At 35.7% G+C, this 11,911-nt stretch overlaps 1 long non-coding RNA gene across 2 annotated transcripts in view; it reads left to right on the plus strand.

Moving 5' to 3' along the window:
* The first annotated feature begins 457 nt into the window (after positions 1–457).
* LOC144369804 (uncharacterized) overlaps positions 458–11,911 on the plus strand; it is a 28,916-nt gene continuing 17,462 nt past the window's right edge. Inside the window, exon 1 of one of the 2 annotated variants that reach the window (XR_013429584.1) lies at positions 458–735. This is a non-coding gene — a long non-coding RNA (uncharacterized LOC144369804). The remainder of the gene's footprint in view (positions 736–11,911) is intronic. The other variant, XR_013429585.1, reaches the window with a different exon arrangement.

Here is an 11,911-nt window from a genome sequence, read left to right on the forward strand (position 1 = left end):
ATCATGACAGGTAAGGTTCTTACTACTACAAATAGTTTTCTGTGAGAAGGAAAGCAACATGTGTATAACTACCACCAAAAACTGAGGGAGTTTATTTTCTCTTCTGGTTACACCTATTTTACAGGTGAAGAAACAGTAAATCAAGTTGCCCAGATTTCACTGCTCATAATCAATAAAGACAGATGCTACACCCATGCAACAGCCAACAAATTTTAAACTTTTCTCCTTTGGCAGGTTGTTGCCAAATTTCTAGTATGTGATTGTACTTCAAAAATAACATCTTATTCTTTTAGATTTAAATTTGCTTTATGCTATCCACTCTGTTAGGAACCAGTGGAAATTGATCATGTAATATATTTAGTGAATGCTCAAGCAATGTAGATTTAAAATTTAAATCAGGATTATTTTTAAAGCTTTATTTAATCATTTGAAATTATTGAGCAGTGCAGGGATGAACTCTAAGCCTTAAGACATAGGATCAGATGACAACATAACCTCTTTGAGGTTCACAATCAGAGATATTCCACACATGAGCATCAACTGATTATTCAGCACTTCTTAACTATTGTTATTGGAGTAGTAGTAGAAATATTTTCTTTGTATATATTCAATGGTCCATGAACTCTTTGAAGTATGTAATGTTTAATTTTCAGAGAAAGTTATGAAATTGACTCTACTACAATTTTCACTTTTCATTTGAGAAGACAGAATGAAAGGGAAGGTATGTTTCCCTAGGTAAGTATTGGATTAGATTGACATAAGAACTGTCTTTTGGTTTCTTTGATTTTTCAAATTATTTTTCTATACTCTCTTATTAATTTATTCACTAATGTTTTTTTTTATTTCCTTACTCTTGCATTCACTAAATTTCATTTGCTCTCCTTTTGTTGTTGTTGTTGCCTTAAAGTAAAAATTTAGAACTTCTTTAACAAATACAGGAATTTTGAGATGTTAAAATCTTCTTTAATACATATAAGAATTGAGATCTTCTTTAATAAATATAGGAATTTGCAGCTATAACTCTTCCTCTAAGCACTGTTTTAACTGCATCCCATAAATTTTGGTATGTTTTGTCATTATTTTTATTTCAAACATTTTCTAATTTCTCTCCAGATACTTTCTTTGATTTCCCTACTTCCTGGTAATTTATTTAGGAACATGTTTTTTAATTCCTCATATTGATGATGTTCTAAATTTCTTTCTGATATATGTTTCTAATTTTATTGCATTATGATTTCAATTTTTAAACACTGTATTGAGAATTGTTTTATGACCCAGCAAATGCCCTCTTCCAGAGGATGTTCTATGGGTACTTGAGAAGAATGTGTGTTTCACTGGTGTTAGATTCAGTGTTCTATGAATTCCTGTTAGATCTACTTGCTTCGTATTGTTCAAGTGTCTTATTTCCCTCTTGATCTGCCTGGTTTGTTTCTCCAGTGCTGGAAGTGGGTATTGAAATCTCCAAATATTATCTTTGAATTTTTAAATTTTCCTCCAATTCTTTTAATTCTTTTCATGTATTTGGGTAACTCTGTTGTTAAGTACATAATTGCTATGATTTTTAATGAATAAATTTTTCTCTCCACAGTCAAGTGTCCTTCTTCACCTCTAGTAATTTGCTTTTGTTGCTTTCAAGAACATGTTATCTGTTATTATTAGAGCTACTCAGGTTTTGTTATGATTGCTGTTTGCCTAATGTATCTTTTTTATTTACTATCAATGTATATGTGTCTTGTAATCTAAGTTACGTCTCATGTATATAACATATAATTGGATCTTCTGATTTGTTTACTTTTCATGGAGTTTAGAAATTTCCTATCTTTTCTTTGGGTTCTTACATTGCTATTTTTCATGTACCTGTATTTCTGCTTGCATTTACATTTTATTTTTATGTTTCATATCTTTGTTGTTCTTTTATTTCTACTTTAGTGCTTTTTATTAACCATTTTTGAATTGAGCAATTCAGATGGATTGTTACTTTTTTATTATTATCAGCCTCCTACATTAGACACATGTTATGGATTGGATATGAGATGTCTCCTGGAAAACTCATGTGGTATAAAAGAATGTTCAGAGGGGAATTGATTAGATTATGAGAGCTGCAACTTCATCAGTGGATTATTAATAATTATTAATAACCCAGATTATTAATAGTTACCGGGTTGTAATTGTAGGCAGTTAGGGCATGGCTGATGGAAGTAGATCACTGGGGGCCTGTCCTTGGGAATTATATTTTGTGCCTGTCTCCTCATGCACTCTCTCTGCCTGCTTCCTGGCTGCCATGGGCTGAGAAAACTTCCTCTGTCAGGCCTTTCTGCCAAGATATTCGGCCTCACCTCAGGCCCAGACCAATGAAATCAGCCAACCATGGACTGAAACCTCCTAAATTGTGAGGCCAAAATAAACTTTTCCTTTTCTAAGTTGTTTTTGACAGATATTTTAGTCATTAACACAATATATATGTGTGTGTATATATATATATATATATATATATATATATATATAGTTTTGCACACTTGCTTATTCAATCATTTAAGAGTGGAAAGGGAAATAAATATGCATAAATGTTGACTTTCATAATTATATAGTAACTTTTACTAATATTTATGCAGGTGTGTGTACGTGCATGCGTGTGTGTGTGTGTGGTGTGTGTGTGTGCGTGTGTGTGCTTATGTGTGTATGTGTTTTGAATTACTACTTGGAACCATTAGTTTATAGCCTGGAAAACTTCTTTTGTATGTAAGCTCAAATATACTGCTAATTCCATTTTCTAGTAATTTTTTTTTTATTTCAGTTCTTACACATTTCAATACCAGAATTTCCATTTTCTCCTTCCTTATAAATTGTATCTCTTTATTAATATTCTCTTTTGACAGCATGTTATTATCATATCTCCTTTTACTTCCTTATCCATTTTTTTCCTTTACTTTTTGTATATGTTGAAATGGTTACCTTGAAATGTGTTTTGGTTAAATCTGACATTTGGTCACTCTCACTAGTAATTTCTGTTGCCTGCTTCTTCCCTCTGCCAACCCTCACAAGTGTGAAAGCTATGCTTCTTTGTATATGTTGTAAGTTTTGCTGGGAATTGGACATTTTCAATAACATAGCAACTCTAGATACTAGACCCCTCACTTCTAGAACTTTCCATTGTTGTTTATTTGTTTAGTGATTGGCTGGATGTTTTTAGTGAAGCCTATGCCATCCAACAGTGAAGGCCTTTGGAACTGATCCCCTGGGGGCATCTTGGATGTGCCCATGGTTGCTCTGGGATTACAATGGCTTTGTCAGAGCTCTCTTTCACTGTTATTTTTCTAGGCCATATTTAGCTGTTAAGCCCCATTACTTGTCTATTATTTGTCTTACGATTTTCAACAATGTTCTGGAGCTTAACTTACTCTCTAAAATACTCAGATACAGTTCAGAATTCTTTGAAAAATAGCTTTTTAAAAAATTATTTACTTTTTAGTTGTAGTGAGACACAATACCTTTATTTTATTTATTTATTTTTATGTGGTGCTGAGGATTGAACCCAGGGCCTGGCACGTGCTAGGTGAGCACTCTACTGCTAAGCCACAACCCCAGCCCTGAAAAATAACTTTGATATTTTAGTCAACATTTGATTTTTTTTTTCTTCTAACCGTAGTGGGAGTTCTTTCAGCTGTCTTCTTCCCTGGTTCTCTAGTAAACTAACCAACCTACAATATAGCTTATCTCTTCAGTGAATCTTACAGTTTCCTTCCATCTGTCATTCACTGCAACCTCCACTGTTTTCAGTGGTTCTTTTAGGCTTGAACTGCTCTACACTTTGTTGCAAATAAGCCAGTTTCTTTCCAAAATGATTAGGAGCTGCCTGAGTTTTAGCCGGCTTCTCCTCCAGCCATAGTGCCAGAGTGGATAGTTGGGGACAAGGACAAGTTTATTTCTGAGTGACACCCCTATTTTAAAAGATGAATGCTAGGTAGAGGGAAGGCAGTGGCCTCAGGTCCTCCTGGCTTGCCTCTCCTGGCATAGAACCGACACCCCAAGAGCCAGGGAAAGGGTGATCAGTGAGTGTCTCAGTATTCTCAATGAATGAGTCTCCTTCCATGAATGAGGCTGGGGAAAAGAAGAGGGGTCCAATATCCATTTGCCCAGGACTTTGCCTCAGCAATAGGGAGATGGTGGAAGGCTCAGGAAAGCTGATATCTCGTTTCTTCCTGGAAGGTAGCCCTGGCTGGAAGCTGGTATGAGAAGCAGCCCTATGTTTCTGACTGCACCTGTCTGGAATTCAGTTTTCACCTCACTGAGCTGGGGATGGCAGATAAAATGGTCCTAATCCTGTGGAATCACAGATTCAAAAATTCAGGGGAAAAAAAATCTTTTTATTATTTCTCCCTGGATCTTTTAAGATGGTTTCTATCCTTTGCCAGAGGCTTTAAGAAATACATCTCTTAATAATATGTTTTCATCTTCTTTTATGCCTTATCTCTTTTTCCATCTTTATTTATAGGAATAAATGAAAACTATCTAGGCTAAAATATAAAGATTCTTACCTAGAGCTTCAACTTGTCAGGAATCTGATTTCTTCTGGTGTGTGGAGACATCAGAAATGAGAAGGTTAAGAGTATTTAATGAAACTTACAGACTTTTGGCCCTGTATTTTCATTTTCTAGGAAAAAGATATTCCACTAATTAGCTAGGTCATTGGAAACTGACTGCCCATCATGATGCTAGGTTCACTTTGGTTTATTTTGATCATATTACTTTCCTACTAAAAGTCAGCACAATAGGGGAAAGAGAGTAAAGTTTTAATTGATGAAAAGAAAAAAGCTGTAAATTTTGAACACACGCCTTACTTAGGGAGGAAGTCTAGAGGCTTGGAGTGGAGTGATAATCACACAGGTGAATGGGATCTTGGGGCACATAGGAATTCGCCAGTAAGAAGAAAGCTGGAATGTATGGGAAGAAGGATGAAAAGGAAATAGCTCACTACTCAGTTCCAGAAACTCACCCGTGGTCTGTGCATTCTCTTAGAAATAGGTTTTTTTTTTTTTTTTTTCACAACACCCAAAGGGACCTCTGCATAGTCTGGGTTAAATCACTTCGTTATTATCTTTTACATTCCATGCAGTTTGCACACTCACGCTGAGGCTGGGTGACTTTGCCCACGGCATCTTCACAAATGGTGAAATAATAGGCAGTAAAATACTAAACTATAAGCTGCCTCTTTGTCACATGTGTTGCATTGTTTATCACATCTGTTGTTTTTTTTCCTGAACAGTGAGATGATCAATTATTCATGACAGAATGATAGCACTTTCATAGTAATCTCACCCACAGATGAAATCACCCCATTCATTGAGATGCCCGTAGAATCTGCATCGGTAGAGTAATAAGTCACTATTAAGCACCCACCTGCTCTGGGCATTTCTCTTCATCTTATTTGTCCATACTTTTAAAAATTACTGCAGAAGAATTCTGCAGTAGTCACGGAGGCAGATGACACCACCAGGCACTGTGCTCTGCTTAATGAATGACCCCGTTGCTGAGTTCCGGCCAATAAATACAAAGTACAATAGCAGAGACTGAAACTGGGAATACTTGGGATTTTATTTTTGGAAATGAGTGTAAATGATACTTAACTACCCTTTCTCAATTTGGTAAGTCTGGGATAAGATGGGGGTTGGGAAAGGGTTGGAACCCCTTCTCTGAAGCAGCAGTGGCTAGTTCAAGTTCACAGTTGATAGATATCTAATGTGCCAGTGGAAATAAAGCTGATTTAAGGGAATACAATGAGGTCTGGTGGAGTTCAGGGTAATTCTTCAGGGATTAGAGACTCATCCTCACTGCTAAATTAAATTGAGGTCAGTAACAAGCCCAGTGATGAGGGTTGAGGAAAAACATCATATTTCGAGGGAATAAGCTTCAGGCATTTTGAAATTTCTGCATTGGCTTTCTCTTTACTTTATTCATTTGACATCAAATCTGCCAGTTCCAAAATTGACTATAGTAACTATTTAATGATTTTTTCCCCTGATTTTTTAGTGGTCTTGGGTTTGAATTTATAGTAATCATCATTAAGCAAATCTTTGAAATGGACATTAGAATTTGGGTGTTAAATTTCTTCTCAGTTTTTCTAAAATACTATGGAATGGAATTAATTTGATTTGTGATATTTAATTTTTTCATGCATGGTGAAAGGCTGGACCTAGATGAAATGTGAAGTTGACATCAGTGTTTTAGACACTGAGTCCTATTTTTAAATTTTCTTTCCATACTTTTTAAAATCAATTTATCTTGGGAACCAAAGTCCTTGTATTCCATTTCAACAATTAACACTCACTCTCAGATACCTTTTTTTCCTATATGGTGTAATGATTTAATTATAGAATATAAAAATCTTAAGGCATCTCAGGCTCACCTTTTTCTGATGGTCTCAATTAACAACAGAGTTATTTTTTTCCCTAGAACTATTTTAATTTATATACCTAAGTAATGAAACTGTCACAATGGAATTTTATGTTCATGAAAATTTGGGAAGGGTTACATAGGGTGTCCTGAAGCCTTCTAAATTATGCCACTAGGAGATCACCTACTGACTGATAAAGGTTTGTACCCCAAGTTAAAAAAATAGAACAAAACAAAAATTCTATCAGATCCTCTGTTTTTGGCTTTGGTTTTCACTAATTGAAATGATTTCTCTAGGAATTCTTTCTCTGACTTATTCCTCTGACTTTTAGGATAAATTTCCATATCCTTTGTTATCTCAGTAACTTAATGATGCACCTAAAACAGTGAGGGTTGCTAGGAGTGGGAACAATGTTTTCTGAGATGTCAATTTCAGTCTATTGGCATAGGCTACCTAGAGTAATCTGCATGAATAATGTTGTGGCATAGAGAGCAGGAAAATGGGTGCGCAGAGATAAAGAAGGAAAATCACGGTTGCTTGACATCTTCTGCATGGTGTGATTTTGGTCTGAAAGAGCAAAAATGTGAGCAATAACCATAAACTTATTTTCTTATACCAGAAGAATCTTGATGGATTCTTCAGTGACTACAGAAATCTATTATCCCTTTATAAAATAAAGAGATTTGAACACTAGAGTGGAACTTTTGAAAATAAAAAAAAGCTTGGAAAACAAGGATTCAGCATTATAGTGGATTCACATCATCTTCTACATCTGGTCCAAGTAGAATGATATCATAAAACCAATAATGTTCCTTAACTAAACAGCATAGAGTGATATGTTCTAAAGCTGTGGTTCAAGATTTTTTATTTAGGATTGTAAGGATGTTGAAAGTGTTTGGAATTCTTTTTTATCTCCTTCCTGTGTGGTGACAATATTGTATTTAAAGCTTACAGTCACAAATAATTGGAAAATGATAAAAATGTATCTCTGAGGGGGTGTATTAATATATGGGCATGTTAAACATAGATAAATGAATAAAATCTTTATACTTCATGTTGAAAACTCTTAGATTGTTTAGAGTCTGGGGATAAAAAACAAAGTTAGATTAAGCAGTGATCATAAATTTTTCAAAATTAATTTATAAAGGGTCTTAATGGCCTTAATTGTATCTTTAAATCTGAAGCTCTGGGTGTTTCCTTGTATAAAAATCATGCCCTACCATATTTAGGTGTTTTAGTAGAGTATTATTAAAGTATAAATGAAGAAGTGAGATCAACTCTGTTTTCCAGATTGACTTTTTAAACTCTTTGGCCAAGCCTCATTGAGAGGTTCTGTTAGACTTGAAAACATAAACATACAAGACAATCATTATAATGTCCAAACAGAATTTATCATAGAACTTAGTAAAATCCATTTAAAAACTTTATTAATTAAAATACACAATTAATTTAATCTTTTGAATCTTCAACTTGATTATCCAGCTGTTCTAATTAAGTTAAAGCCCTCTTGACAGGAAGGATGGAAGATAGTGGAGTTGTAGAAGGATGAGTTCTAACAGTGGTGGGAAAAAGCACTGGCTCCTAAGAATGATTATGGAATCTGTATCTGTAATGGTTAATTTGAATTGTCAACTTGATTGGATTAAGAGGCTTAAGGGGTGTGTCGATGAGGGTGTGTTTAGAAATGATTGGCAGGTAGGATAGCCAATTGAAATGGAGATCCTCCCTAAGCATAGATAACACTGTCCAATGGTTTGGTTGGAATAAAAATTGGAAGAATGAGGATCAGCAGATGCAAGCTCAATTCTTTTTTGTTTTACTTATTTGTTATTATTATTTTTTATTTTATTAGATCTTTATGGTTATGTGTAGTCATTGAGTTCATCCTGACAAACTAAGAGATTACTTATTTTAACAGTTTATAGGTTGAGAACAAAGGTTTACTTCTACAAACAATGATTTTTAAATTAGGGATCTTTCACTTATCTTACCTCCAAACTTCAGAATCTAGTTAAATGAGGTGTGTTAACATTGTTAGACTAACATGGGAAAACAGCATTGTGTGAATACACTCTTTCCAACCTTCTAATTCAATTCTTCTTGAAGGGGTTCTTGATTGCTGCTGCGATCATCTGGGGATATAGAACTCTCGCTTCTTGAGTCTTCTAAAGCAGACTCTGCCAGTGATTCCCCAGAAGCCTTCCATCTCAGACAGGTGTAGCACCATTGATCTTCCTTGTTCTGGGGCTTCAGCCTCTTAGACAGTGCAGCTACTGGTTCTTCCAGCTCTTCATCCTGCATATGGCCATTGTGGATTCTTCAGCTTTTGGTCACGTAGGCCAACCTGATAAATCCCCTTTTTAGAATTATACTCCGGGTTGATTCTGTTCCTCTAGCGAACACTGACTTATACAGTATCCAAGTGGAGAGAGGGCCTTGACAAAAAATATTAGCTAACACTGATCTAGAGACAGATAAAGATTTCTTGATGCTTCTTCTAGTCTAAGGATGCTATAATCTCATATTTTTTTTTTAAAAAAAGAGTATTCTGAAAAAAATGTATTTTAGAATAATATTATGATCATACACAGGAAATGGATTTTCAATATATATATATATAATATTTCTTTTCTTCACAATTGATTCTAATAATCCTATTGGATTTAATAAGCAAAAATTAACTTGCATATTTTTACGAAACCTTCAGAGTTAGGTGATTTTAACCACATGAGCCTCAAAAGGAAGATAAAACGCTCACAACAGGTAAGTCTCCTTGGAAGGAATCCTAGAGTGCTTTCCAGTTCTCTACCTTGCCCAGCATTCTGGCCTTGATGACAGTAACAGTGACAATTCCATGTGGGCTTCATCCGGATTTCCTGGAGCTTGGCGAAGCTGCTAACTCTTCTACAGAAGGGATCAGGCTCAATTTCCAACACATCTGGCATTTCTCATATTAGGATGCTGATGCTGAAAGCAAAATGATATTTAAGAATCCTTTGTTAACTTGTTAACTTTCTCGGAAAACATAAAATCAAGGGATTGGTATGGTTTTTTTTGTGTCGTCCTCTTGGGCTGGAAAACAACTTCTCTTTTCCCTTGACTCTCCCTCCATGTCTGCTGACTGGGCAGTGAGAACTAACAGTGCGAAAAAGCTGCAAACTGCACAGGGAGGTTGCTCCCACACACCTCATTAGGCCTTTAACACATTTGACTTTGTCTTTCCCCAGCACAGCGCATATTATAATTGGAAGCAGTTGGGTACTTCCTATTTTTCTTTGAAAGGTGTAATTGGGTAGCCAAGGAGCTGTCACTTTCTGGACACTGCTTGCTTGGCCATCTGCCTTTAGAGCCTCAATTTACTGGCTATTTCGTTAACAGGTTTTGACTCATGGAATGTTCCATCTTTCAAGAGTACACCAGTTCTTTTGTTCCATCTCTCTTATTCCACAGATGAGGAAATTAAGGCCAGGGAGATTAAATGTCTTACACATGGGTACACCATGACTGGTTTTGATCTCAAGTTGCTGACTCCAAGATTAGCTATCTTTCCACTCTTCCAATCTTTAACATATCCATGATTCTTTCATTTACTCTCAATCTGACAACTGCGGGAGTTTAACACATAAAACGAGAGTCCATTTAAACATTTGGTTGTAATGGGGATCATTTAGGTCTAAAATGCAAGACCAATGTGGAGAACCAGGCTCTTATGGAAAAGTTTCAGGTTGTAGCTTCAGGAAATTGCTTCTCAATTCTTCGCTTCCTTATAACTATGCAATGTTGTTCTGTATCTATCACCAGTGGGAGGCAATGGCAAAAAGAATTGGGAGAAGTCAGGAAAATTTTAGTCCAGGCTATCATTACTTTGAATGCTGCCCTTCTCTGAGACTGCGTTGGAGGAATGAAAAGAAATCTGGATGGCAGTGGAGTCTGAGATATTCATCTCACTTTGTGGGTGACTGATCCTGTACTTCTATAACACATTTAGTCTCACTGGTTCTTGGTTATTATTGTCTAATATTTCCTCAGATTTCAGAGGTTTTTTTTTTTGTAGCTTGGATTGTAAGAAATAGGCAAATAGGTAAGTACTTCCATAACGATCTCATGTGAGCTTCCTAATTAACTATTCATCTAAAAATTCATAAGTCCGTGAACCATCATAGAGGTAAGCTTTAGTAATATTAAGTTGTAGGCTTCTGTTGGAAGGTTTTCACCTGTATTTTTCAAATCATGTCTCTGGCATCTTTCTTTCTAAACACTCATTGCTCTCATAATTCTATCTCACTCTGTTCTGAGAATCTTCTCTCTCTTTCCTCAGGACACTTGGTAGAAAGGTGTAGAAGCTCCATTTTACTCGCCAGACACAAAATATATACTCCAAAGGCACATAACCAGTGCCCACCTCCTACAGCCATACCCTACCAGCCTGCAGTTACAAACTCAGTTAATCCCCATCAGGGATTAATTAACTGATTGGGTTAAGGCTATCATAACCCAATCATTTCACCTCTGAATATTCTTGCATTGTCTCACACATGAACTTTGAGGGGACACCAAATATCTAAACCATAACAGGCTCTTTATGACAAAACTCCAGAGATGACGTAATGTTGACCTTCATTACAATGAGCAAGGTGAAAAATCAAAGGTCAGAGTAAGGGTCCAAAATTCATTTATTTACTTCTCTTTTCCCATCATTCATTGGTTGCCAGTATAATAAGAAAGAATAGAAGATAGAGGTGGGCGCTTCCCCCTTCACACCTGAGAAGTTTTATCAGCCCGTGAGAGAACCACCTGATCTCAAGTTCCCCATTCTGGTCTGTCCTCTTCTATTTTGTAGGCATCTCCAGTGTATCCATAATTCTAGAAATGCAGAGTTCTGTCTTCTTCAATTCTACACTGTACAAAAATACAGGAGGCCTGTCTACAAAATAAAGTTATTTTGAGGTCAATTTTCTGCTTTGAAAGGTTTCAAGGGTAACTGGGAAATATTACTATTACTTTGACACATTTTTCCAATAACCTCTAAGCTCTTTATAGCTCTCTTCCTACACTCTAATGCATTCTATATTCTTCTGTCATATCAAACTTCTTAAAGTGAAGCTTTACGTTATCACTTCATTTCGTTGATATCTTCAATGACTCTCTGTTGCCAACTACATTATATCTGGAGTTCAAAGCTCTCTATAACCTTTCTGTCCAGACTCATCTCCCACTACTCTCCTCTGTTTAATCTGAGTGCCAGTCAGGAAAAGCCTCTCTAATTTTGTTGAATAAATGGCTAAATTCTTCTTATTTAATTTTGTTCATGTTCTCCTCTCCATCTTTAATTCTTCCTCTCAACATTTTTATAATATCAAGAAGTTGTCCTATTTTTTTATGATCCTCCTCATCCTTTACTAATCTTGAAATAAGGGTAATAATCATACCTAGCAGAGCTGTTAGCAAACAAGGCTCTGAGCATTTCCTTAGTGGGGTCATTATCATCATTAGAATATTTCTCATAATTAAATAGCATTT

The sequence above is a fragment of the Ictidomys tridecemlineatus genome, chromosome 13, assembly GCF_052094955.1.
Source record: "Ictidomys tridecemlineatus isolate mIctTri1 chromosome 13, mIctTri1.hap1, whole genome shotgun sequence".
Taxonomy (NCBI): domain Eukaryota; kingdom Metazoa; phylum Chordata; class Mammalia; order Rodentia; family Sciuridae; genus Ictidomys; species Ictidomys tridecemlineatus.